Source organism: Apium graveolens, chromosome 2, assembly GCF_009905375.1.
Source record: "Apium graveolens cultivar Ventura chromosome 2, ASM990537v1, whole genome shotgun sequence".
NCBI lineage: Eukaryota > Viridiplantae > Streptophyta > Magnoliopsida > Apiales > Apiaceae > Apium > Apium graveolens.
In genome coordinates, this window is record NC_133648.1 from 244603002 (window position 1) to 244630088 (window position 27087).

The 27087-nt window shown below is 36.6% G+C and overlaps 1 long non-coding RNA gene and 1 other non-coding gene across 4 annotated transcripts; both read right to left on the reverse strand.

Moving 5' to 3' along the window:
* Positions 1-8046: 8046 nt before the first annotated feature.
* Positions 8047-8153, reverse strand: LOC141709710 (small nucleolar RNA R71). The gene has a single exon (XR_012570275.1). It is a non-coding gene; the product is annotated as a small nucleolar RNA R71 (small nucleolar RNA).
* An 11144-nt stretch (positions 8154-19297) lies between these two features.
* Positions 19298-22292, reverse strand: LOC141706228 (uncharacterized). Of its 3 annotated transcripts, XR_012568719.1 has the most exons (8): positions 22170-22292; positions 22043-22066; positions 21129-21418; positions 20507-20709; positions 19819-19899; positions 19653-19742; positions 19457-19562; positions 19298-19353 (listed from the first exon to the last, which is right to left on the reverse strand). It is a non-coding gene; the product is annotated as an uncharacterized LOC141706228 (long non-coding RNA). The 3 variants fall into 3 exon arrangements; XR_012568718.1 differs by lacking the exon at positions 22170-22292 and having other exon boundaries at positions 20507-20638; positions 21129-22161; XR_012568717.1 differs by lacking the exon at positions 22170-22292 and having other exon boundaries at positions 21129-22161.
* Between the last annotated feature and the right edge of the window lie 4795 nt (positions 22293-27087).

Genomic DNA, 27087 nt, shown 5'->3' on the forward strand with positions numbered 1-27087 from the left:
TAGAATGAGTTCATGCATGAGTCCACCTCAACTGTTTTGTGCTCATTTTATGCATCTTTTGAAATTCCATCAGTAGCTTCTCAGTGTAAGTAAGTCACGACTGCTTATCAGAATTTATGCTATTATCAGAGTATTTCTCCAGTAATCACAGAGTGTGAAAAGTCACCAAGAAAATATTTATTTTGCTTTTCTAATACATATAACTTAATACCAGCAATGCACTTGGGTCTTCCCTTCCACATTTTTACTCTAGATCTCAAAGGAGTACCTGATTTTTATTTCTTTTCTTTTTCTTTTGATAAGTGAGGCTTATCAGCACTTAGTACATCCACCAGATTTACTAACATCAGAACTTAACAGATAAGAAGCACTATTCTAGTTTTTGACTTAGTAATAAGATACACAAAGTAAACTTAACTAAGCTCAATATCAGAATTTGCTTGTGTTAAAAGATTTCCACATAAACAATTACTTCAAACATGGGATTTTTAGTATATTAAAGACTATTAGTTCAGCATCGAGCACAATTATCCTCATTGGATTGAATAGTCACAGAGACATGCATATCACTATCAGAGTTTAGAGATTCATATCAGACAACAATCAGCACTTACGCAAATTTCAATTTAAGCACAGAATACACAAATATAGTAATATCTGTAAATAATGATCATAAAATCTGATGTATCAGAACATAAACTAAGCAGATTTAGAGAAAAAACCTGAAACCATTCCAAGTTCATTTACCAATCTTGTAAAAGTAGCTTCACACAGTGGTTTTCTGAAGATATCTGCTAGTTGTTGGTCTGTTGGAACAAAATGCAATTCCACTGTACCTTCATCCACATGTTCCCTTATGAAGTGGTACCTAATGCTGATGTGCTTTGTCATTGAGTGTTGAACTGGATTACTTGTCATAGCAATAGCACTTTGATTATCACAGTAAATAGGAATTTTAGAAAATTCTAACCCATAATCCAGTAACTGATTCTTCATCCAAAGAATCTGTGCACAACAGCTTCTTGCAGTAATGTATTATGCTTCTGTAGTTGATGTGGAAACTGACTTCTGTTTCTTGTTAAACCAAGAAACTAATCTGCCTCCAAGAAATTGGCAGCTTCCATTTGTGCTTTTTCTTTCAATTTTGCATCCTGCAAAATCTGCATCTGATTAACCTATTAGCTTAAAGTCTGATTCTCTAGGATGCCAGAATCCCAGATCATTTGTACCCTTAAGGTACTTGAAAATTCTTTTCACAGCTGTTAAGTGAGGTTCTCTTGGATCTTCTTGAAATCTCGCACAAAGACAGGTATCATACATGATATCAGGTCTACTTGCAGTTAGATAGAGTAATGAGCCAATCATACCTCTGTAATCAGTAATATCTATTGATGTACCAGTATCCTTATCCAATTTTGTTACAGTGGTCATGGGAGTGGATGTACTTGAATAATCTTGCATTCCAAATTTCTTCAGCAAATTTCTGGTGTACTTGGATTGACAAATAAAAGTGCCTTCTTCATTCTGCTTGATTTGAAGGCCCAGAAAATAGCTAAGTTCCCCCATCATACTCATTTGATATCTTGACTACATCATCTTGGCAAACTTTTTACAAAGTCTGTCATTTCTAGAACCAAAAATGATATCATCAACATATATCTGCACCAAAAGTAAGTCCTTTCCATGGTTGAGATAAAACAATGTTTTGTCAATAGTCTCTCTGTTAAATCCACTTTCTAGAAGAAACTGAGCTAGTGTCTTATACCATGCTCTCGGAGCTTGCTTAAGGCCATAAAGTGCTTTGTCAAGTCTGCAGACATGATTAGGAAATTTTGAATCTACAAAACCTGGAGGTTGTTCAACATATACTTTCTCTTCCAATTCTCCATTGAGAAAAGCACTTTTCACATCCATTTGAAAGACTGTAAACTTTTTGTGAGCAGCATAAGCCAAAAATATCCTTATGGCTTCCAATCTAGCAACTGGTGCAAATGTTTCATCATAATCAATTCCCTCCTGTTGAGAATATCCTTTTACAACCAGCCTTGCGTTATTCCTTGTAATTATGCCATCACTATCAGTTTTGTTTCTGAACACCCACTTTGTACCAACAACAATTCTGTTCTTTGGTCTTGGCACTAGGGTCCAGACTTTGTTTCTTTCAAATTCATTTAACTCTTCCTGCATCGATTGTACCCAATCAGTATCTTGAAGAGCTTCTTCCACTTTCTTTTGTTTAGTCTGAGAGAGAAAAGAGTGATAAAGACATTTATTTGATGTAGTTGTTCTAGTTCTGACACCTGCATCAGGATTTCCAATAATTAAGTCAGGTGTATGTGCTTTAGTCCACTTCCTTGCAGATGGAAGATTTTCTCTAGAACTGGATGCTCCCCCATGATCCATGCTGTCTTCATCAACATTTTCTGATTCTCCCCCTGAAATTATGCTCTCTGAGTTGAATCCTTCAGAATTTAAGTTTCCAGAAATATCAGCACTTGAGTTTCCAGAATTATCAGAACTTGGCCCATCAGAACTTGATGAATCAGAATTTGAAGAGCCTGTTATAGGTTCTGATGCTTCTTGAAATATGGTTGTATCTTCAGTATGCTCCCCCTGCACAGGTGCATCTTCCTTTGGCGTAGTCACCACAATTTTAATAACTTCAGAGTTTAATTCATCAGAGTTTGCAGTATCAGGATTTAGACTGTCAGGATTTACAGTATCAGAATTTAAAACTTCATTCTCAAATCTCAGCTGATCTTGATCATTGAAATCTTCGAGTCCTGTAATCTTCTTATCATTCAAAGAGACATTTATAGATTCCATGACAACCCTTGTTCATAAATTGTAGACTCTGAATGCTTTTATGGAAAGTGGATATCCAACAAAAATTCCTTCGTCAGCTTTTAGATCAAATTTGGATAGCTGTTCAGGATGAGTCTTAAGAATAAAACACTTGCATCCAAATACATGAAAATACTTCAGATTTGGCTTCTTTTTCTTTACCATCTCATATGGTGTTTTGCCATGCTTGTTAATGAGTGTTGCATTTTGAGTAAAACAAGCAGTCTGCACAGCTTCAACCCAAAAGTAGGTTGGCAACTTTGCTTCATCAAGCATAGTTCGTGCAGCTTCAATAAGAGTTCTATTCTTTCTTTCAACAACTCCATTTTGCTGTGGAGTTCCAGGAGCAGAAAATTTTTGCTTTATTCCATGGTCTTTGCAGAACTCTTCCATGATCAAATTCTTGAACTCGGTGCCATTATCACTTCTTATGATCTTCACAGAATCTTTGACCAATTTATCCAGTTGCTTGACATGATCAATCAAAATAGATGCAGTTTCAATTTTTGTGTGCAAGAAATACACCCATGTGTATCTGGTGAACTCATCCACTATGACCATAGCATATTTCTTCTTTGTAATAGACATGAAATTCACTGGACCAAATAGATCGACATGTAGTAGGTGATAAGGCTCAAGAATTGAAGATTCAGTCTTGCTCTTGAATAAAGATTTTCTTTGTTTTGCCTTTTGACAGGAATCACAAAGACCATCAGGAGCAAATACTGATTTTGGCAAACCTCTCACGAGATCTTTCTTGACAAGTTCATTTGTATTGTTGAAATTTAAATGAGAGAGTTTCTTGTGCCAATTCCAGCTTTCTTCAATTGATGCTCTACTTAACAGACAGATTGCAGAACCATCAGTACTTGTTGAAAGCTTGGCTTCATAAATGTTATCATGCCTGTATCCTTTCAGAACAACTTTGTCTGTAGATTTGCTTACAACTTCACAGTGTTCTTCAAAGAAATCCACATGATAACCTCTGTCACAAATTTGACTAACACTGAGCAGATTGGGTTTAAGTCCTGAGACCAGAGCTACTTTTTCAATAATGACATTCCCCATATTGATATTTCCATATCCCAAAGTTTTTCCCATGTTGCCATCTCCATAAGAAACACGTGGGCCAGCTTTCTCCACAAAATCTGATAGCAGGGCTTTACTTCCAGTCATATGTCCTGAACATCCACTGTCCAGAACTATGATGTTTTTCCTGTTGCCCTGCAATCACAAAGACCACTAATGTTTAGTTTTAAGGACCCGAACTTGCTTGGATCCTTTGGCCTTATTAAGTTTGTTAACATTTACAGCGGATTTAGCATCAGAGTTTATGTTAACATTTTTCTTATCAGCATTTACACTATCAGACTTTATATCAGAACTTACACTAGAAGGAACAATGCTAACTTTCTTTAAAGAAGGTTTTATTTGATAATAATCATAGTACAAACTATGATATTCCTTACAAGTATAAATCGAATGCCATAAACTACCATAATGAAAACAAGGATTTTGTGGTCTATATCTAGCAGTCTGACTCTTAACTCCTGACTTTGAAGGTAAGGAGTTTATGTTCTTATTTTTCCTGCAAAAAGAAGCCAGATGGTTAGAAATTCCACAGTTATAACATTTCTTTATAGGAGCATTAGGAACATGCTTATAATCATTACTTTTATTCACACCTTCCTTTCCATTCCTATTTTTCCTAGGTGGATTTACCTTGTTTACATTCTTAACATCTTTCAGCTTATGCTTAAGCTGCTTTTTTATCATTAAGCCTATGTTAACTTCAGTTGGCTTATCCTGTTTTGGTTTATCAGAAGTTAATTTCTCTTTAACTTCTGATTTATCAATATTATTAGACTTTACAGCTACAAACTTAACAGGATTTACCTTTGGCTTTTGTTTAACAACTACAAGCCCAATTTCTACAGTTCCCTTATCATTCTTATCATCTCCATAACCTAAGCCTTCTTTCCAGTTTCCACTACTTAACAAATTCTGAGTTGTTCTGCCAGAGTTAGTCCAAGTCCTGATAATCTCTTTTTCCTTTTCTAACTCAGTTTTTAGAGATTCATTTATTTTAAGTATTTCATCCCTAACATAAAAGGCATCATCTCTATCTTTCTGAGTTTGATGGAACATGACTAACTCTTTTTCTAAATAATCATTCCTCTTCTTATAAGCAAGATTTTCAGAAGTTAATCTTTCACATGTTAAAGTTTGATCTCTATAACTAATGAACATGGTTTTAAGATATCTTCTCAACTCATTAATATCATCAATATGAAAGGCATAAGTAGTTTGAGGTACCTTTAACTCAGCAGCATCAGAACTGCTATCAGCATTTGCCATCAAGGCATAGTTCACTTCACTCTCAGAATCTGAAGTGTCTGTCCAGCTTTTCTTCTTTGTGACAAGAGCCTTGCCTTTGTCACTCTTCACTTTCTTGCAATCAGGAGATATGTGACATTTCTCACCACAATTATAGCATTTGACATTTGTGTAATCTCCTCTGTCAGACTTTCCTCCTTTGCCTTCAGATTTTCTGAAACTCTTCTTATCGGAACTTGCACCTTTCCTGGAAAACTTCTTTCCCTTTCTGAATTTCCTGTATGCAATCCTTGTGATTCCTTTCACCATAAGAGCACACAGATTCATCATCTCTTCATCAGGATCCATCTCAGGTAAGCTTTCAGTTTCAGAGTCATCATCAGTATCAGAACTTGATGATTCAGTATCAGACTTTGTGATGAGAGCTTTTCCCTTGCCTTTCCTTGAGGCAGCTGCTTTGGGGAATTCCTCCTCATCCTTAAGAGCGACTGTCCTTGACTTTCTTCCTTTTCTCTTGTTTCTTTGTTCCTTCTCAAGTTCATGAGTCTTAAGCATCCCATAAATTTCATCAAGAGTTGTTTCTTCAAGATTATAGTTGTCTCTTATAGTGGTGGCCTTCAAATCCCAACTTTTAGGAAGAGCTAACAGGAATTTAAGATTTGAATCCTCAAGATCATATTCCTTGTCAACTAGTGATAAATCATTCAAGAGTTTGACAAATCTGTCATATAAACCAGTTAATGACTCATCAGGCTTTGAGTCAAAGTGCTCATACTCTTGAGTGAGTATAGTCTTCCTGTTCTTCTTAATTGAATTAGTTCCCTAGCATTTTGTCTCCAAAGCATCCCATATCTCCTTTGCAGTCTTACAGTTGATTACCCTATTTGACATTACATTATCAATGGCACTATGCAGTAAGTGTCGTACCTTAGCATCCTTAGCAATTGATGAGATATCTTCAGCAGTGTAATCACTCTTCTTCTTTGGTACAAACTTTGTTGGTTCACCTGCAACTACAACAGAGAGTTTGGTTGGCTTGTGTGGTCCTTCATTGGTTCTGTCAAGGTATTCTGGATCAGTAGCTTCCAGAAACATAGACATCCTCACCTTCCATATGGAATATTCAGATGGTTTCAGTATGGGAACTCTAATAGTCTCATATCGACTATGGATTTGAGTCTTTAGAGGTTCTTCAATTTTGGTGGGCTTGGTAGGAGTTTGTTCTTCTTCAGACATGATTGTTTCCGGATCTTAAACTATTTGTGTGTTAACAGATCTGCTCTGATACCACTTGTTAGGTCACACACACTGTAGAAGGGGGTTGAATACAGTGTTTATCACAATCAAATCGAATTAAAGAACACAAGTAACAGAAAACAAGCTTTATTAAACTTTGTTACAATATGGAATTGTCCTCTCTTAGTGATGAACAAATTATCACGAGAGCTGCTAGGGTTACAATAAATAATAACTTCGATTATGATAACACATATAGTGTAAACCCTATGTCTGTGTTTATAGACTACACAGTTACAAGATAATCTCTAATTGATATGGAATATAATTCTGCTTCCTAAAATATATCAACTAGTTATCTTTTCTTCCAAGTATTCTATTCTTCATAGAATTCCTTCTTCATGCATATCTCTTCTTGCGTTTGTCTTGATCTTCTTTCCTTTCAATCAGTCGCCTTCCTTATCTGAAAGTCTCCTCAAGTCCTGATATTATCTTCTGATAAATATATCCTCATAACTTAAGTTCTGACAACTTAAGTTCTGACAACTTAAGTTCTGACTTCAGTATAAATGTTGATTTCCAGTTAAGTACTGATTTGTCCTGTTAAGTAAGATCTGAAAACTAAACACAAATCATATTAGTCATGATATTATCAAATATATCTAACATAATAAGGCTATTGAATGAAGTATTTAATGAAGTTAGAATCCCATGTTTGTCATATATATTAATTCAGTCAATCTTATTCTCGTAGTTATAATTATTAGTAATTCTTAGTTATAAACAATCTCAATCTGTTATTCGTCTTAGCATTGGATAATAACCATACATTGTTGCTTAGGTGCATAAATTAAATATTTAACCAATAGAGTCTCTGTGGGAACGAACTAGAAAAGATTCTATACTACTTGCGAACTCGTATACTTGCGTGTATTATTAGCGCGTGTTTAGCGACTAACAAGTTTTTGGCGCCACTGCTGGGGACTTCAGTGTTAATTTATAGTTTATGTGCTTTCCATCAGTGGTTGTTAAAGTTCATTGACTCGGACATTGTTACTTATCTGTTTCCTTGTCTTGTTTCAGGTACTCTAGCGAGGGTGTATGCATACGCGTTCGCGTACTCATAAGAAAACACTGGATAAAGCCGAGGAAGAACTTGTGGTGGTTCGTAGGGAAGTTTTTGAGGATAAAGAGAAGTTAGAGGAAGAAGAGAAAGTTGAAGAGCCAATTGTAGTCGCTATGAGTGATCAAGCAGAAAATCCGAAGGCTTTGATGGACTATTCTAAGCCTAAGATTAATGACATTCAGTCTAGCATCATTAAACCAGCCATCAGGGCTAACACTTTTGAGATTAAGTCAAGAACGATCCAGATGATATGGAACTCAGTTCAGTTTGGGGGTTCTCCAACTGAAGACCCCAACATGCACATTAGGAATTTCATCGAGATCTACGACACTTTCAAATTCAATGGTATGACTGAAGATGCTATCAAGCTACGTCTCTTCCCATTCTCTCTGAGGGACAAGGCTAAGTGCTGGTTACACTCTCTACCAGCAGGGTCTATCACCACTTGGGAAGATCTTGCTCAAAATTTTCTCACTAAATTATTCCCCATGGCAAAGACTACCGCAATTAGGAATGCTCTTAGTCAGATTGCTCAACAAACTAGAGAATCTTTGTGTGAGGCTTGGGATCGATATAAGGAGATGCTAAGGAAGTGCCCACACCATGACATGCCTGATTGGATGATTATCAACTGTTTCTATAATGGATTGAGTCCAACTTCTAGACCCATGCTTGATGCAGCATCAGGAGGAGCCTTGTGGGCTAAGAGCTGTGATGAAGCTTATGAACTTATTGAACTAATGGCTGCTAATAAGTACCAGAATCCTTCCCAGAGACTGACTCAGGGAAAAGTAGCAGGAATTATGGAGTTGGACGCAGCAACTGCTATCGCTGCCCAACTTAAGGCTTTGACAATGAAGGTGGACACTTTGGCGAATTATGGAGTTAATCAAATCACTAGTATCTGTGAGCTTTGTGCTGGTGCCCATGAGACTAATCAGTGCACAATTTCTAGTGAATCAGCTCAGTTCGTGAGCAGCTTCCAGCGATCGCAGCAACCTGTGCCAGCCACCTATCATCCTAATAACCGCAATCATCCGAATTTCATTTGGAGCAACGCTCAGAATGCGGTTCAACAACCTTATTAGCAATATCCAGCTAAACAGTACAACCCCCTGGTTTTCAGCAACCGCCGTATGCACCAAGACAACAACTCTAGCTGCAAAAATCTAATAAAAAATCTGAATAAGAGGAGTTGAAGCTTATGTGCAAGAGTCAAGCTGTTTCTATCAAAACCTTGGAAAATCAGATTGGGCAAATTGCCAATGCCTTGCTAAATCGTCACCTAGTACATTGCCCAGTGATACTGAAGTGTCAGGAAAGAAGGAAGCCAAGGAGCAGGTAAAGGCAATCACTTTGAGGTCTGGGAAGGTTGTGAATCCCGAACAAACTCAAGAGTTAACGGAAGAAGCTGGGGCTGAGAAAGAAGCAAAGCAACAGGATAAAGAAGTGGAACCAAGGAAGACTACTGTTGAGCACACTCCACCTGAGGGTAATACAGGGGAGAAACAGATCAATCCTCCACCGCCTTTTCCTAAGAGGCTGCAGAAGAAAAAGTTGGATAAGCAATTTGAGAAGTTTCTGGAGGTGTTCAAGAAACTTCATATCAACATACCTTTCGCCGAGGCTCTCGAGCAGATGCCTAAATATGCAAGGTTTATGAAAGGTATTCTCTCTCGGAAGGTGAAGCTAGATGATTTAGAAACTGTCGTTCTTACGGAGGAATACAGTACTGTGCTGCAGCAGAAGTTATCTTCAAAGCTTAAAGATCCAGGAAGCTTCACTATTCCATGTACTATTGAAAAAGTATCTTTTGACAGATGCTTATGTGATTTGGGAGCTAGCATCAATCTGATGCCTTTGTCAATTTTCAAGCAGTTGGATCTACCTGATCCTAAACCGACGTATATGACTTTGCAGTTGGCCGACCGTTCTATTACATATCCGCGAGGTATTGTGGAGGATGTTTTGGTCAAGGTTGATAAACTCGTCTTTCCTGCTAATTTTGTAATTCTTGATTTCGAGGAGGATAAAAAGATTCCCATAATCTTGGGAAGACCTTTCTTGGCAACTGGTCGAACCTTGATCGATGTTCAGAAAGGTGAGCTTACAATGCGAGTTCTGGATCAGGATGTTACTTTTAATATGTTCAATGCTATGAAATTTCCTAATGAGAATGAGGAGTGCTTAAAAGTGGAGTTGGTCGATTCGGTGGTCGCACCGGAACTTGATCAATTGCTAAGGTCTGATGCCTTAGAAAAAACCTTATTGGAAAATTCATATAGTGAAGATGACGAAGGTGAAGAACAATTGCAATATTTGAATGCTTCCCCCTGGAAAAGGAAAATTGATATGCCTTTTGAATCTCTTGGAATGGAGGAATTGAACAAAGCTCCTAAACGCCTCAAGCCTTCTATTGAGGAAGCCCCCTCTCTTGAGCTTAAGCCTTTACCTGAGCATTTTGGGTATGCGTTTTTAGGTGATGCATCTACTCTGCCTGTTATTATTGTATCTGACCTTTCAGGTAGTGATGAGGAAAAGTTATTGAGGATTCTGAGAGAGTTCAAATCATAAATAGGATTGACTATAGCGAATATCAAGGGGATCAACCCTTCTTACTGTAGGCATAAAATTCTGCTAGAGGAAGGTAGCAAGCCTACAGTCGAGCAGCAAAGAAGACTTAATCCAATCATGAAGGAAGTAATGAAGAAGGAAATTATGAAGTGGCTAGATGCAGGGATCATCTATCCTATCTCTGACAGTTCATGGGTAAGCCCGGTTCAATGTATGCCAAAGAAAGGTGGAATTACTATGGTAGTAAATGAGAAGAATGAGCTTATTCCTACACGGACAGTCACGGGGTGGAGAGTCTGCATGGACTATCAGAAGCTGAACAAAGCCACTAAGAAGGACCACTTTATATTGCCCTTCTTTGATCAGATGCTTGACAGGTTGGCCGGTCATGACTATTACTGTATTTTGGATGGCTATTCGGGTTATAATCAGATTTGTATCGCTCCAGAAGATCAAGAGAAGACTACCTTCAATTGTCCATTTGGTACTTTCGCCTTCAGACGAGTTTCTTTTGGTCTTTGTCGTGCACCAGCCACATTTCAGAGATGTATGATGGCCATCTTTTCTGACATGATTGGCCAGAATATAGAGGTGTTCATGGACGACTTCTCAGTCTTTGGCGATTCTTTTGATGAATGCTTGCAGAATCTGGAACACGTTCTCAAGAGGTGTGTTGAGACCAATCTGGTTCTCAATTGGGAGAAATGTCATTTTATGGTGCGTCAGGGCATTATTCTCGGGCACAAGGTTTCTAATAAGGTCTAGAGGTGGACAAGGCCAAGGTGGGGGTCATTGAGAATCTCCCTCCACCTATTTCTGTTAAGGAAATTCGCAGTTTTCTTGGTCATGCGGGTTTCTACAGGCGATTCATCAAAGACTTCTCAAAAATTTCAAGCCTTTGTGCAGTCTGTTAAAGAAAGATGTTCCTTTTAAATTTGATGACGAGTTCCTTGCAGCTTTTGAGACATTGAAGTATAGTTTAATCACGACACCTGTCATAACTGCGCCTGATTAGAATGAGCCTTTTGAGATGATGTACGATGCAAGTGACTATGCAGTTGGAGCAGTTCTTGGGCAGAGGAAGAATAACATATTTCATGTGGTCTACTACGCTAGTAAGACTCTAAATGGTGCCCAACTGAATTACACTACTACGGAAAAAGAATTTTTGGCTATTATCTATGGTTTTGAGAAATTTCGATCTTATCTACTTGGGACTAAGGTGACAGTTTTCACTGATCACACCGCCATTCGATATTTCGTCTCAAAGAAGGATTCTAATCCTAGATTGATTCGATAGGTTCTTTTGCTCCAAGAATTTGAACTAGAGATCAAGGACATAAAAGAAACTGAAAATCAAGTTACTGATCATCTCTCACGTGTAGAGAATCCTAATGCTACTTCATTGGATAAGACATTGATAAATGACTCTTTTCCCGATGAGCAGCTATTTGGAGTGCAAGAAGAAGAGCCGTGGTTTGTAGACATCGTGAACTACCTTGTGAGTAATATCATGCCTCCCGATTTATCTTATGCTCAAAGGAAGAAGTTTCTTCATGAAGTGAAGTGGTATATGTGGGATGAGTCGTTTCTTTTTTGCCAAGAAGCTGACCAAATCATCAGAGATGTATTCCTTACAGCGAAACGGGGGGGATCTTGCGAGATTGCCACTCAACAGCTTATGGAGGACATTATGGTGGAGAAAAGACAGTAGCTCGTGTTCTTCAAGCAGGTTTCTTTTGGCCAACATTTTTTAAAGATGCTCATCAGTTCATTTTGAAATATAATCGATGTCAACGTGTGGGCAATATGTCTAAGAGGGATGAGATGCCTCCTAATGTGCTTCTCGAGGTTGAGGTCTTCGATGTTTGGGAAATTGACTTCATGGGGCCATTTGTCTCATCTTGTAACAATTAGTATATCTTGTTGGCAGTTGATTATGTGTCGAAATGGGTTGAAGTTAAGGCGTTTCCAACGAATGATGCGAAAGTGATACTTAATTTTCTTCATAAGCAGATTTTCACAAGGTTTGGAACTCCAAGAGTCATAATCAGTGATTAGGGGTCGCATATTTGTAATCGCAAGTTCACTGCCATGATGAAAAGGTATAATATGAATCATCGCATTACTACGACTTATCATCCTCAGAAAAATGGTCAAGCTTAGGTATCTAATAGAGAGATCAAGCGCATTTTGGAGAAAGTGGTATGTCCATCAAGGAAGGATTGGTCTTTAAAGCTTGATGAAGCTGTTTGGGCGTATAGAACAGCATATAAGACTCCATTGGGAATGTTGCCATTTCAGTTGGTGTATGGTAAGGGGTGTCATTTGCCTGTGGAGCTCGAGCATAAAGCATTTTGGCTTTTGAAGAAATTGAATCTGGACTTGGATGCAGCTGGAAAGAAGAGGATGCTTCAGTTGAATGAACTTGACGAGTTTCGACTTCAAGCTTATGAGAACAACAAGATGTATAAGGAAAAAGTCAAGAGGTGGCACGATCAGGGTCTAGTGCTCAAGAAATTTATGCCAAGGAAACAAGTTCTTTTATTCAACTCTTGTCTCCATCTTTTTCCAGGAAAGTTGAAGTCAAGATGGTCAGGGCCCTTCATATTCAAAACTGTATTTCCACATGGAGCGGTGGAAATTTTTTAGAATGATCCAGGCCAAGCATTCAAGGTAAATGGTCAATGGTTGAAGCATTATTATGGTGACACGGCAACCCCCGAGGTGGTTAGTGTCGTTTTATTGTCCACTTGATCTCAAGATTCTACGTCAAGCTAGCGACGTAAAAAAAGCACTTCTTGGGAGGCAACCCAAGTTTGTTGTACATTAATAAGTAGAGGAAGCAAGAAGAAAAGAGAAAATCACAAAAAAATCAAAAAAATGGAAAAATTCAGGTCTGACTACAGAAGCCTGGAGCGCCCGCACTGTCCCAGCGTGCGGCCGCGCCTGCACTGTCCCAGCGTGCGGCCGCGCCATTTACACAGAAACACGGTCCGCCCACGCTGTTACAGCGCGCGCCCGCGCCGGTTTGGCAGAAGTAGCGCGCGGCCACACCGTGTCCCGACTCTGGAAAAAAATAAAAAGCAGTTTAAGGGGGGGGGGAACGGGAATTTTGTCCCAAAATCAATTCTCAACCTTATTTTACTCCCCCACATCCCATAATTCCCTCTCCAAATCAAACCCATTACTCCCATTATTCCCATAATCAAATCCCACTTCTATTCCATATCTAATTCTCTTTTCACCACCTATATATACATACACCCTATACACAAACTTCTTCACTAATTCACAAACTCTCAAACACAAATTTTCTCTCAAACACAACTTTTATTCTCTCTAATCAATTTCCATGGCACCCAAGAGACAAAGAACACAAGTTGGAAGCAGCACCACCGATTCTTCAACTCCGAGTGGTGTAAGGCCCAGGTTTTCTACTCCTGAAGCTGAGGAGGAGTACACGAGGCTTCTCTCGAAGCCAATCATCAAGGAGTGAGGTTTTCTGCCATCAGGGAACGATGGTAAGCTTTTGGAGGTGATTATTGAGATGGGTTGGGTTCCTTTTTTTTGAGGCTCCAGCTGCTGTGCCTATGAGTGTGGTTCGCGAGTTCTATGCGAATGCCAAGGCCGAGAAGAATGGTTTCACTGTGGTACGAGGGAGGATGGTGGAGTATAGTGCAGAGGCTATCAGGACTGTGATTGAGCAGCTCGCGAGGAAGCCCGGGCAGGATACCTGAAACGATAAGACTCCAGAAGATTTTGATCCGGATCTCATTGTTTCTACTCTGTGCCGGCCCGACACACACTGGAATATCAAGAGGGGCACAGTAGCCGAGTATTCTACGTTCCCGGCGTCCGACATGAACAGGTTTTCCCGTGCATGGAATGCTTTTATATGTGCTAATATCATGTCATCTTCACATGTGCATGAGGTTACTATAGAGCATGCACGGCTGTTATGGGGCATTCTGCAGGGTGATTATATAGATTTGGGGATGGTTATCTTTCAGGGGATTCTAAAGTTCTTGAGGGGGAGCACTACGGGGTCTATTCCGTATGCGTCCGTGGTGACAAAGTCGTGCGTGGCAGTTTGGGTGCATTGGCCCACACATGAGCAGTTGTAGATTTCAAGTGCTCCGATCGATAGCACTACTTTGGCTACGATGCAGGAATTGGATGGAGGCAAGCCCGATTGGAAGGGGCTTGGGTATTCTTTTGACCACCTACCTGGTGGGAGGCCAGCTGCTGGTCATGCGAGCAGGACTGCATGGAGATCTCAGTTAGGAGATGAAGGAGGACCATCGCAGCAGCAGCAGGAGGCAGCAGGAGCAGAGATGGGAGCTGGTTTGAGTTCGACGAAGTATAGGGTCTTGCGAGGAGGATGGATGCGATGCACGACATCCATAGTCGGTTTGCACACGATCTCACTTAGGCACTTGAGACTGCATTTAGAGCCACCGGATTTGACATTCAGTGGCCAGTATTTGGTGAGGACTCTGTGTATCCACCTCCTGACACGCCTGACACTCCACCCCTTGAGGGTGAGGATTCTAATTTAGAGTAGGTATGCCTGATTCCTTACTATTACCTTCAGTGAGGACAGTGAATATTTTAAGTTTGGAGGTAGTAGTTGAAGGAATATGTTTGTGTGAGTCTCATATAGTTTGCATGTTCATGATAGTTTAGTTCATATAGTTTGCATATTTTGTCATGTAGTTTTTTTTTATTTTGGTAGTTTTATGATATTTTGTTCATGTAGTTTCATGCATTTGCATTGTAACATGATCTCTTAGATAATTTTTCCGATTGACTTGTGATATTGATGCTAGTGTAGTGATGTCGTATTTAGTGATGTTGAGTCTTATTGGATTGATTTGCATGCTAGAGACACTTGTATTTCACTAAGTCTTATAGGTTGCTGGAGTGTTAGATTATGATCATGGTTTATTTGTTTGTCGAGGTTTAATCGCTTGTTTATATTTAGAATTTAGGGTATTCTCTTAATAATAAAAGACATGGATATTTAAAAATTGGAGAAATTGGATTTCATTTCTAGTTGTGTGGCTAGGTGTCATATGGCTAGTAGGCGGCTCATATTTTTATGAGTAGTCTAGGGTTGAATGAGATGGAGCGAAACGCACTCATTCGGAAATTGTGAAAAAAAAGAAGAAATAAAAGAAAAAAAGAAGAAAAAAGAATAAGTGTTATCTATAATTGATCACGAGTGGGCTCTTTAGTACTCGAGTTATTAAGTTCTTAGGGGACTTTGTGCCTAGTGACCTAAGGCTTTTATGGTCTGGGATCCGCTAACCTAACGCTCGATACATGGGTGTTATTGTATATGTCTTTTGTGGACCTCACTCATTGCACAATCAAATAAGCATACTTGTGTTATTTTATTGTGAATAGAAGCATGAATCTGTATAAAACTCCAATATAAGAATTGAAGTGTTATAAGTTATTTTGAGTCTAGCTTTTTATTTTATTTATAACCTTGCGATTGCCTTGATGAGTAGTGAGTCATGGTTATTGATCTAGTTGCGATAGTATATCTGTAAGCATCTTCACACACGCAAGTCTCTAGTTTGTAAGTTGATTTGTATGATTTGATTGAACTTCATGCGAGTAACTGCATTTGTTGATATATTGCTTGTTGATTGGTTGAGTTATTCTATTGGGATTGTTGCATTCATACAGTTGCATTCATGCATTTTTTGTTTCTTGTTCTTTGATTCTGTTTATGCTTGAGGACAATCATCGATTCAAGTTTGGGGGTATGTTGAGTGGCATTTATGACACTTTATTATGCTCTAATAAGCTTTGAATTAATGCATTTGTACTCAAGTTGTTAAGTGTTTTAATGTGTTTTCTAGTTTTTTGCAATTCAGGCATTATATAGGTAATCAGGTGAATTAGCATTGTTTTGGTGCTAATTTGGTGTCCAGGTGGTGTTGGAATAAAAGCTCGTGAAAAGCCAGCTCGAAGCAGCAAGATATAAGAAGAAATCTGAGTTTTTCCCAGAAGGACGGCACGCCCGCGCTGTGATAGCGCGCGGCCGCGCCGGGGTTCCAGAAATACAGCGCGCCCGCGCTGTGATAGCGCGCGCCCGCGCCGATGCCGAATTCAAGAATCCTGTTTCTAATACAATTCTAAAAGGGAAGGCTTCCATATTGTTGAGGGCTGCTATATATATATTCATATTAGGACATTTTAATAAAGAGATGGATGAGAGCGCAAGGAGAAGACAGCAAGAGACCTTTAGCACAATTCAGCAAAGGCGAAAATGATCTAGTTTATTCATATGAATCTTTGTTTCTTGTTTTGTTGAACCTATACTCTTGTGTGTACTTGGTTTAAATTATTCGTATAAAGACTACGTTTACTATATCATGTTTTCATCGGAACCCATGTTGATGATGAGTCCGATCATGGGCTAATCGTTATCGCGGGGTTCTAGCGGATTTATTTATGGAATTCTTTAGTTAAATTATTTGATGCCTTAGTATGTGGTGATTGTATGATATCCTAGTATCGGTTGTGCGTATTCGTCTTATGAGCGTCGCGAACTTATAAGATAGTGTGTTAATTCTTAATGAAGTGAAAGTGAATTTAAGGATTTAGAACTTGTCATGCTAGCGTAGGTTCATGTATGTGTCATGCATGATTCGTAGGTAATTTTAACCATCTTACTTACCCTATGTAATCAAGATAAATAACTTGTGTTTAAACCGTTATGTTGTCAAATTCTATAGACATATAGGGTCTCAATATAATTGGTGCATATTCAGCTTCTATCTCTTTTGTGGATGTCTGGTAGAATGGTACTCGTGCAACGAAAGTTGGCGTTTATCAGTTTCGTGTTATCTGATTAGTGTCATCACCATTGCATGCTAAGGTTAAGAAAAATAATGCTATTGAATGAAGTATTTAATGAAGTTAGAATCCCATGTTTGTCATATATATTAATTCGGTCAATCTTATTCTCGTAGTTATAATTATTAGTGATTTTTAGTTATAAACAATCTCAATTTGTTATTCGTCTTAGCATTGGATAATAACCATACATTGTTGCTTAGGTGCATAAATTAAATAGTTAACCAATACAGTCTCTGTGGGAACGAACTAGAAAAGATTCTATACTACTTGCGAACTCGTATACTTGCGTGTATTATTAGCGCGTGTTTAGCGACTAATAATTACACTGGTGGTAGTACTACTTTGCATGATACTGTTAAGAATGACAACTATGGAATTGAAGTTCTTGAGATCCTTATTGATGCAGCTAGACATTTTCGTTCTTCTGATTCATATGTTGATGATACTGATTCCAATCCAGATAATTCCTTTCTAGTTTTCCTCAGGCAAGGTGATGAAGATTTGAACTCTCCCTTGCACCTAGCAGTCATGCAAGGTAACTTGGATACCACAAAACTATTAGTACATGTCGATCCAAGTTATCCAGGTATTCAAAAAGACGAATTACCATTCTACATAGCTGCAGAAAGAGGGTACACCAATATACTGAAGATGATTTAGATAACTTGCACAATTATTCCATTTAATTTAGATGGTCCTGGTTGTGGTACGACTTCGCATGCTGCCATTAAGAATCACGACAATGGCATTGAAGCGGTTGCGATCCTTATTGATGCAGCTAGACATTTGCCTTCTTCTGCTTCAGATTCTATTAATAATATGGATGCTAATAGTAATCCAGTTACTTCTTTTCAAGCTTTCATTAGGCGAGTTGATGAAAATAGGAACATTGCCTTAGACATAGCGGTCATGCAAGGTAACTTGGCAATATCTAAACTACTGGTAGAGGCCGATCCAAGTTATAAGGATAATCAAAATAGCGAAGGTGAAATACCATTCTACATAGATGTTGAAAGAGGGTACGTTGACATACATGTAATTACTGAATTATCAAATTACTTGATATGACATTATTCGTGGTCCACAATACTATGGAAGTCACAGTCTCATCCCATTAGGTAGTTAAAGAATAGGTTTATAACTCATTTACCTACCCAATCATTTAGTAATAAAGAGGTTATGGAGCTGAGTTCTAAAAATTTATTTTTCATAAGGTCTAAGGTATTGGATTTCAAAAACTTATAGTTTTATACCAAAAAATATATCTATCTAGCTATCTGGAGATATATATTCATAAATTTAAAGCTCCCAACTTTTAACAATCAGCGTATCAGAAACATTGAGATAAGTTTAATCTTTGAATTCAGTGCAACGATGTTGAATATCAAGGGTTAACTAAACATCAACAGTTCAGCATTACTTGAGATGAGATAGTAAACCACACATGAGCCTCACAATGTACAACTGCCATCACATGATCGTTGTATTCCTTAATATTTAGTGGAGCAAACAAAAAGTGTCTCTTAGCATATAGTTGCACATAATTTTCATAAAAATTAAGAAATCTCGTAGTTAAAAAGGATGTTTTATAGCAGAATAATAGTAAATTATATATGCACATAAATGGTAAGATTTACGATGCTTCCTCTATAGTTACTAATTGTTTTATAATTTTGCGACATGATAAATGATAGAGAGATAATTAACCAATATAATGTCTCTTACCAGGCTACTTGTTGTACATGTGATAGAGTGCATACGAAAATAGGGTACCAAGAAACAGAGGCTAATCATGCAGAATTTTCAATCTCAATTAAACAACTGATGTGTCCAAATGACTTTCTTTTTTCCTTCCAACTATACTAATGAAGCATGTGTTTTAGTACCCCGAACCACGAAATTATGTTAATAAAAATAAAGTTTATGTTTTAATATGCACTCTACTAACAGTCGAAGGTTCGCACTTCGCATTTTAACTCCCTAAAACGACTCAATTTGTGCTAATTATGCAGAAACTACACAAGTATTACTCAAAACGTCCCAAGAAAACTTTATAACTACATTGAACCCGCTTTCATTTATGCAAAGCCTAACCACTAATGACAAAGGTATCTTCTTACATTCATACTAAACACGCATAAAGAACCAATTCAAAATAATGTGCATAAAACAAAATCAAATCTCATAAATGCAATCACCAATAAACGCTAACGAAGCAGCATTGTAGACAGACCGAGGCTTGTCCACTTTAGGTGGACTCGGTAACCAAGCATCATACATACTAATAATGTGTACAACTTTAGGTGGACTCGATAACCAAGCATCGTACTACCGACTCCTCAATTGGCTGTCGCAATCTATCAAATGTGTATAAATTAGAAGGCCTTGCCGGATAAAAAGAAAAGAAACATTTAAATGTATAAATTAAAAGGACAATCAAGTTAGGTTGTTCAAAAAAACCTTTCAGTTTAGAAAGTTACAAGTACTTTATTGGGAAAATTGTGGACCATAAGATTGAAAACCGGTAGGCATTAAAGTTCAGCTTGACCCTCAAATCAATATCTTCCTGAATTAAGACATTAGCCAATATTTATTATTAAAAACAACATGTAAATACTTAAGTTATACTTAAAGGAGAATTATATCCATCACTTACCATGTATTTATGATACTGATCTGTAATAACTTCCCCTGTAGCATTATTTGGCTCAACTCCTGTTTAAGTGAAAAATCTATAACCGAAAAACTGTAAATACGAACCGCAGGAATTAGAATTAATAATTCATTAAACATAAAATAAAATTGTAGAGCCTATAACATACCTCTAGTCCCGTACATCTTAATATTTACAGGGTTGAGCAAGATATCCAGTGTAATCTGCTCCATAGCTTCCTCATATATACCTTGCCAACATGGTACTAAATTAGATAATCGGATCATATAACTGATGCACATGTTATTGCTAACTAACTAACAACAAACTTATTAAATTTCATCTCGATTGTAAATTACAAATACCTCTTAATTTTTTATTGGCATTAGCAATGGAAGAGTGAAATATAATTAAAAAAAGAAAAAGATTTATGGTTATTTAGTCCTCCAGTGCTCCTTTAGAAGGTCACACAGGTTCAGTGTATGCTAATTTAAAAGTAAAGCTATACATTATCCTATATATTCTTGTTTTCTTTCCCCTTTTTGTAGCAGCGACATGCATCAGCTTATCATGATGCCTTGACCTGTTATTCTTGAATGTAAGATAGATATTAGTCTTTTATTAAGACATTTTATCAAACATGTATGAAGCACTTTAAAAAGGCAAACCAAGATGAATACTTAACTAACATAAAATATAAATTCATGGAATACAATGATTTAACAAACGTAATAAGAAATATATTAAACAAACAAAATCAAAATAACATTATGATTCCCAAAACAACAACCAAATTACTAAAAGTAAATTTTTTTATCGGATAATACGGAGACATTTACCCAAATAACAGAAATTACCTTTAAATATGTTAACATGAAAAATGGGTGAAGCGACTCTCTATTTTCAAGTGCAGAAGTTATGTTTCTGAAATCACAATATTTTGGACGGGCGACGGAAAAGTTGCGGCGACACGTTGATATCAATTGAGGCTGGTTTTCGGGGAGAGAATAAGATGTTTATTACTTTTGCTGATTGAAAAAATAATTAATATTCATCATACCTGAATCGTAATAAAAGCATAAACATTAGTCGAACTAATAAGCATCAAAATTATTCATCAAAAATTATGAATTAGTTATGAATTTGAATTTTGAGGATCAATTATAGATGCGATGTAATTTGAATAAATATCAGAGGTCAGGAGTTTTGATAGCTGCTTTTGGTTCAGGTCATCTGATTATGTACCCGACTACTGTTACTCTTGAAAAGAGTGTACAATAGTAATTATCATTCAAAAGAGAGTAAGTTTAAAACATTGCAAGCTCTAGCATCACTACAAAAGGAAGCATCAGACCTCCGCAATATCACAAACTTTCTTAAGGCCGAAAATAATGACTTAATTTTGACTATGCACCGAAAACATAAAATTTAAAGAAAACAGTAAATAATATTTATGCAGAAGTATCAAATACCTCTTACCTTTTTGCAGATGTTGCTTCTTTTCCTTTATACTATACTCAGCTTCAAGTTCATTGATCCTATACTGGAGTGATATGTTCTTGTGAGAAACTTCAATATGTTAGGAGCGTATTCATTCACCTATGTGATCTTTGCTAATCTGCACTTCTTCTTTCAGCTTGGGAATCTCTTCTTTTGCAGAATGCAAGTCAACAACAGCCTCATAATTGAATCTTGGAAGTGTCCATCATTTGTAAAGACATTTATTTTACAACACTAATTCTTCTTCTCCATATCAGAACTTTGTAGCACTTCAGAAAATAGTTAATTATGATAAAGCCTTTGAGGTTATCATATACAGAACTTAAGAAAACTAAAAAACTCAAGGTGTACAACGGGAGGCTCTAAATTAATTCTAAACATAACACAGTTTAATTCGAAAGGAAAGGTGAATGATGGTTACATAGTTCCCAGGCCTAGTACTGCACAGAGTTGAACTAAAAGGTGAAAACAGTATTTGAATCATATTGTAAAACACATACAATTTAACATAAATTATAGTGTTTTTAGCTAATAATATGATTAACATAAGCAATAAAAGATAATTACCGGATATTACAAAGTGAGTAGTTGCATATAACTTCACAATCAAATCAAATTAAAAAAAAAGTAATCTACAGGATGATTGAATGAAGATATAAAATCGAAAAATTGAAGATAAAAAACCTGCTAGGAGAAGTGCATCGAATACGAATAATAGCGTTTGGAAACAAAACTTTGTTCCTAAACGGTAGAATACCGAGTCGACTCGGAAGCTCCACCGATTCACCCATTCTATTTATGTGTGTGTATTGTATGTAATTAGAGTATATCAGTAATAGGAGATAGATATTGTGTGTGTGTGTGTATCATAACCATCATTTGAATTTGTATACCTTGATTTGGTTAGGAGCCTTCGTCTTTCATCATGTATACTAAAACAGCCGCCATATCAAACAAAACATCAAACACTTAGAGTGCATAATATTGAAATTGTAAAATATATAAAGATTGAAAACTTACCCATTATGTTCAGTTGATTCAAAAATGAAGAATATATCACCAGCAACAAAAATCACCCATTTTCCATTTTCCTGAAACATCAAAAAATTAAATCGATTAAATCAAGATTGAGATAAATCCGAGTAACATACTAATTAAATGAGTAATGCTAACGATTTAAGAAAATACATGGCTTCTATACATATACATATAATAATGAGAAGAAGATTAGAATAAAATTATAAATTCAATTTTGAAATAGATGTCAGATATTCAATAACAAAGCAATTCAAAATTATTCAAGATTGATTCTGATTTTTGAATTTGATTCTGACTGATATGGCATGTATAACAAAGAAAAAATAAGAATATAATGATTATTAAGGAAAGTAGTAATGATTTTTGAATTTGAATTATTGAAGACATGAATTGTGGATCTGTAACTGATTGGGTATAAAAATAAATCTATTTTAATAATATGTTTGATCTTTTTAATATTGATAATTGATTTTATAATAATTTTAAATACCATTTAAGATGTGGATATTCCATGAATTTTTGCATATATGTATAGGAATTAGTTGATTTATGAATATGGGTCGACCCATTGGTCAAATTTCAAAAATATGGGTCAAAATATTTACAAAAATGTCATTTTTAGTACTAATATGAGGGGCTCTTCACTAGTACTCATTAAGATATGATAGATTATATTGGTTTAGTCCTTTGACGTTTATTATTTATATTTTATTATATATAATATTTTAAATTTAAATGATAAGCATATTTGAATTTATTTGTAAATAAAATGGTATCAGCTAAGATTAAAAAGATAGAAGAAAACATATGAGGTTGTAATTAAATGAAAAGAAAAGAGAAAAAAATTATATTATAATTGAGGATGAGAGAGAATTATTGGGAATTGGATTGTAATTAATGAGAAAGAAAATGTAATTAAATTAGTAAAAGTAATTAGTACAGGGAGAGGAAGACACGTGGTATTTGATGTTGTCAGCGGTTTTTGTTTTTGTTTTAGTATTAGTATAGATATTATTTTAAATTTAAATGATAAGCATTTTTAAAAATAAAATTATATGAACTAAGCTTAAAAATAGATGAGAAAAGAAGAGATTGTTATTATAGGAAAATAAAAGAGAATAAACTTATATTAGAAATGAGGATGATAGAAAATTATTAGGAATTGAATTGTAATTAATGAAAAAGAGAAAGTAATTAAATTAGTAAAGAATTTAGTGAATTATGATGTCATCGATTAAATAAAAAGCTGACATATAATATTTATTTAATATTAATATAACATATATATTTGGGAAAAATTTTGAATTTTTTTTGAGACAAGTGCCTAACATTTTCCATAACTTTCCATAACGATGAATCTTCCTGAACCTCTGTTCAATCTTGACAATTTTGAAAATAGATTACTTTCAATATTGATTTAAGATGTTAGATGATTGCTTTTTTTTTTTTTTGAATATCTCATGGTTTTCATTACTTAAAATATGTCTCTTTTGAGTACAGAGGAAATAAAATCAGGTGGGGTATATAACCATTCCCGTTCACCTGACATAGAATAAGTAGCTTGTGCCAAAGCATGAGCCACCTTATTCGCAGATCGATAAATAAACTTGACTAGAACTCGATTTACGTGCTTTAACATTTGAATACAATCACCAACTAGTGTTCCAAATAAAGCTTCTCCCGGTTGTCCATTGCATGCATCCACGAGTACCTGAGAGTCTGATTCAATGATGCATCGTTGGGTTCCTTTACTGATTAACCATGACAAAGCTTCTTTCAGACCAATGACCTCAGCTTCTCTTGGCGACCAAGCCCCCACAATTCTGCAATGTCTAGCTCCCAGGAACTGTCCTTGTGAATTACGTAGTACACATCCGACTCCAATGCTTCCGTCATGGAATACAGCTGCATCAGTATTTATTTTCACCCATCCATCCATTGGTTTCGTCCAAAACTGATCTCCAAGTCGTATTGATGCCCCTTGAGCCTGTCTCCAGTCTATAAGATAATACGCAGCTGCAACCTTTACCCCAACAGCAGAACCATTAACACGTTCTCAAAGTCATTTGTTCCGTCTGTTCCATATTGCCCAAGCCAACATACTCACATGCACACACCGGTCCCTATTACTAGTTTCAAAGACTCTAAGAAATACATCAAATGTTGTGTCTTGTGTTGTTGTACAGACTTGATGTTGTAATCCTGCAATATGCCAAACCATACGAGCAAAACCACATTCAAATAATACGTGAGTAGCTGTTTCTGTTATGTTCCAACACCATGGGCATAAATCATTTTGCACGACTCGTTTAACTATTAATGCATTTGTCGTTGGTAGACATCCCTTGCATACCCGCCATATAAACTGAGTCACTTTTCCTGGCATTTTTAACAACCACAATTTCTGCCAAAATTCCTTATGTGTTACCTCCAACTCCCCTTGCAGCCTTCTATATGCACTTCTTACTGTAAATATTCCATTATCATCTAATAGCCAGAACCACGCATCTTTTTTATCAACTAATGGAATGGGTATTCTTTTTATCAACGCAGCATCCCTTCTATTAAACAGATCATCAATCACCTCACAATCCCAACACCTACCAGTCATGTCCATCAGATTTTTAACATTAATATCATGTAGTTGCTCCTGCATGGGTGTTGTTAAATATCCGTTGTCAACATCTGGTAACCATGGTATGTGCCAGACTTTCATGTCCTCACCAGTGCCAATTTGGCGTCTTACTCCCATTTTAAGAACTTATATAGCTTCCATTAAACTCCGCCAAATATAACTCGGATTTTGCCCCATCTGTGCTTCAAGGATGGTTGTGGTTGGATAATATCTAGCTTTGATTATGTCAGTGACCAAGCCATTAGTTTGATTTAACAGCCTCTAACATTGCTTGGCTAACATGGTCAAGTTAAACTTTCTCAGCTCCCTTACACCTAACCCTCCACATCGTTTAGGCATACACACCTTCGACCAAGCCATCCACTTTAGCCCTTTCCCCCCTGATCCCTTTCCCCACAAAAAACCATTCATCTTTGTTTCTATTTTTTCACAAATACCAGCCGGAATAAGAAATAAGTTCATCCAGAAACTGGGGATAACTTGCGTTGCAGATGATAACAATGTCAACTTACCTTGTTTAGATATATCTTTATGCATCCAACCCTGTAGTTTGTGTTGTACCTTGTCCACCAGAAAACCAAATACCTCCATTTTATTTTTACCCATCCTCATAGGCATGCCAAGGTATTTTCCTGGAATTTCAATTTCATGAACTTGTAAACTTGCACAGACCTCACCTCTATTTAGCAGCTTAGTATTCGAACTGAAACAGATATTAGATTTTGCAGTATTAATCATTTGTCCAGAGACACGTTGATACTTCTGCAGAATATCTTTGATCATACAAGCTTCAGTCTTTAACGCTCGAAAAAAGAAGTAACAGCCATCTGTAAATAACAGATGAGTCACAGAAGGAGCTCTTCGAGCAATTTTGCAGTCATGTATCAGATTATCAGCTTCATATAGAGTTGTTAGAGAAAGGAGTAATCAGACCCAGTGTATCCCCGTGGGATGCACCGATACTATTTGTCAAGAAGAAGGATGGAAGCATGAGACTGTGCATCGACTATCGGGAGCTCAACAAGCTTACAATCAAGAACAAGTATCCGTTACTGTAATAACCCCCAAAATTTTCAACTTTTTGTAACCCTTATGAATAGTGTTTTAGCTGAATGAGAAAACTTTTCATGCCACACTATGTAGGGGTTCTGTTATGGATATTATGATATTTTATTAGTACTCTACATGGTATATAAGTGTATGTAAAGATCGTCAGAATCCAATACCGAACACTTTGATTTTTCCCGGAAATCCATTAGATACGGAAAGAATTGAGTATAAGGTAACAGGATAAAAAGGATTTAAATTAAAGGATTATAAGAGAGGATCATAAAAGGAATATAATATATTGAGAAAGGTTAAGGGAACCTAAGTAATAAGATCCTGGGTATGATCCCTCAAACGATAAACGAAAACGAAAGTTAAGCGAACCGTATAACAGATCAGCGGTCATTAGGCAAACAATTAGGAAGTTAATCAAAGGGATTAGAGAGGATGATGTCTCCCAACCAATGAGAAGAGGACAAGGAGGGGAAGATGACATCATAGCATGACATAAGCATGACATGGGAATGAAGGAGATGTGGTTGAAGTAGAACCACACAAAGTTAAGGATAAAAAGGTAATTAACCAAAACAAAAACAAAATTACATCCACCAAGCCAAACAAATCATTTCATCAAAACAAAAGAAATCTATTTCTCTTCAACAAAAGCTTGCTCTCGGCTTTTTACAATTTCAAAGGAAAGAATTTTCAAAATCCAAGATCCAAGCCTCCTAAATTGGTAAGATAATTCCCTAGTGTTCCTTATGCATAGATATGGCTATATTATGAGTTTAAGCATCCCATTCATTCTCTATCTTCTCCAATAAATCAATGAAGAAGATAATGAATAGTGATTTCAAGGTTTTTAACTTGATTTTTCTTGCTTTTCCTTTAAGATCCAAGCTTTCCTAAGACTCCTCAAGGCTTCCTAGCTACTCACACCACTTCAAGGAAGGTATATCATCTTCAAACCCTAGTTTTAATTTGTATATTAGGTTGATTTTGGTTGTTAGAGTAAAGAGTATCTTGAAACTTGTTTGTTTAAGAGTTTGGGTTGGAATGGTGGAGATTGGAATGTTGAAATCTTATGATTTGATTAAAGAATGTAGTATAGTTTAAATTCAAGTTTTAGGATTAAGTAAATTGATTATAATGAGTTGATTTGGGGTTGTTTTAAAGTAATATGGATGGAGTTTTGATTGGATTGTGAATTGGGGTTGA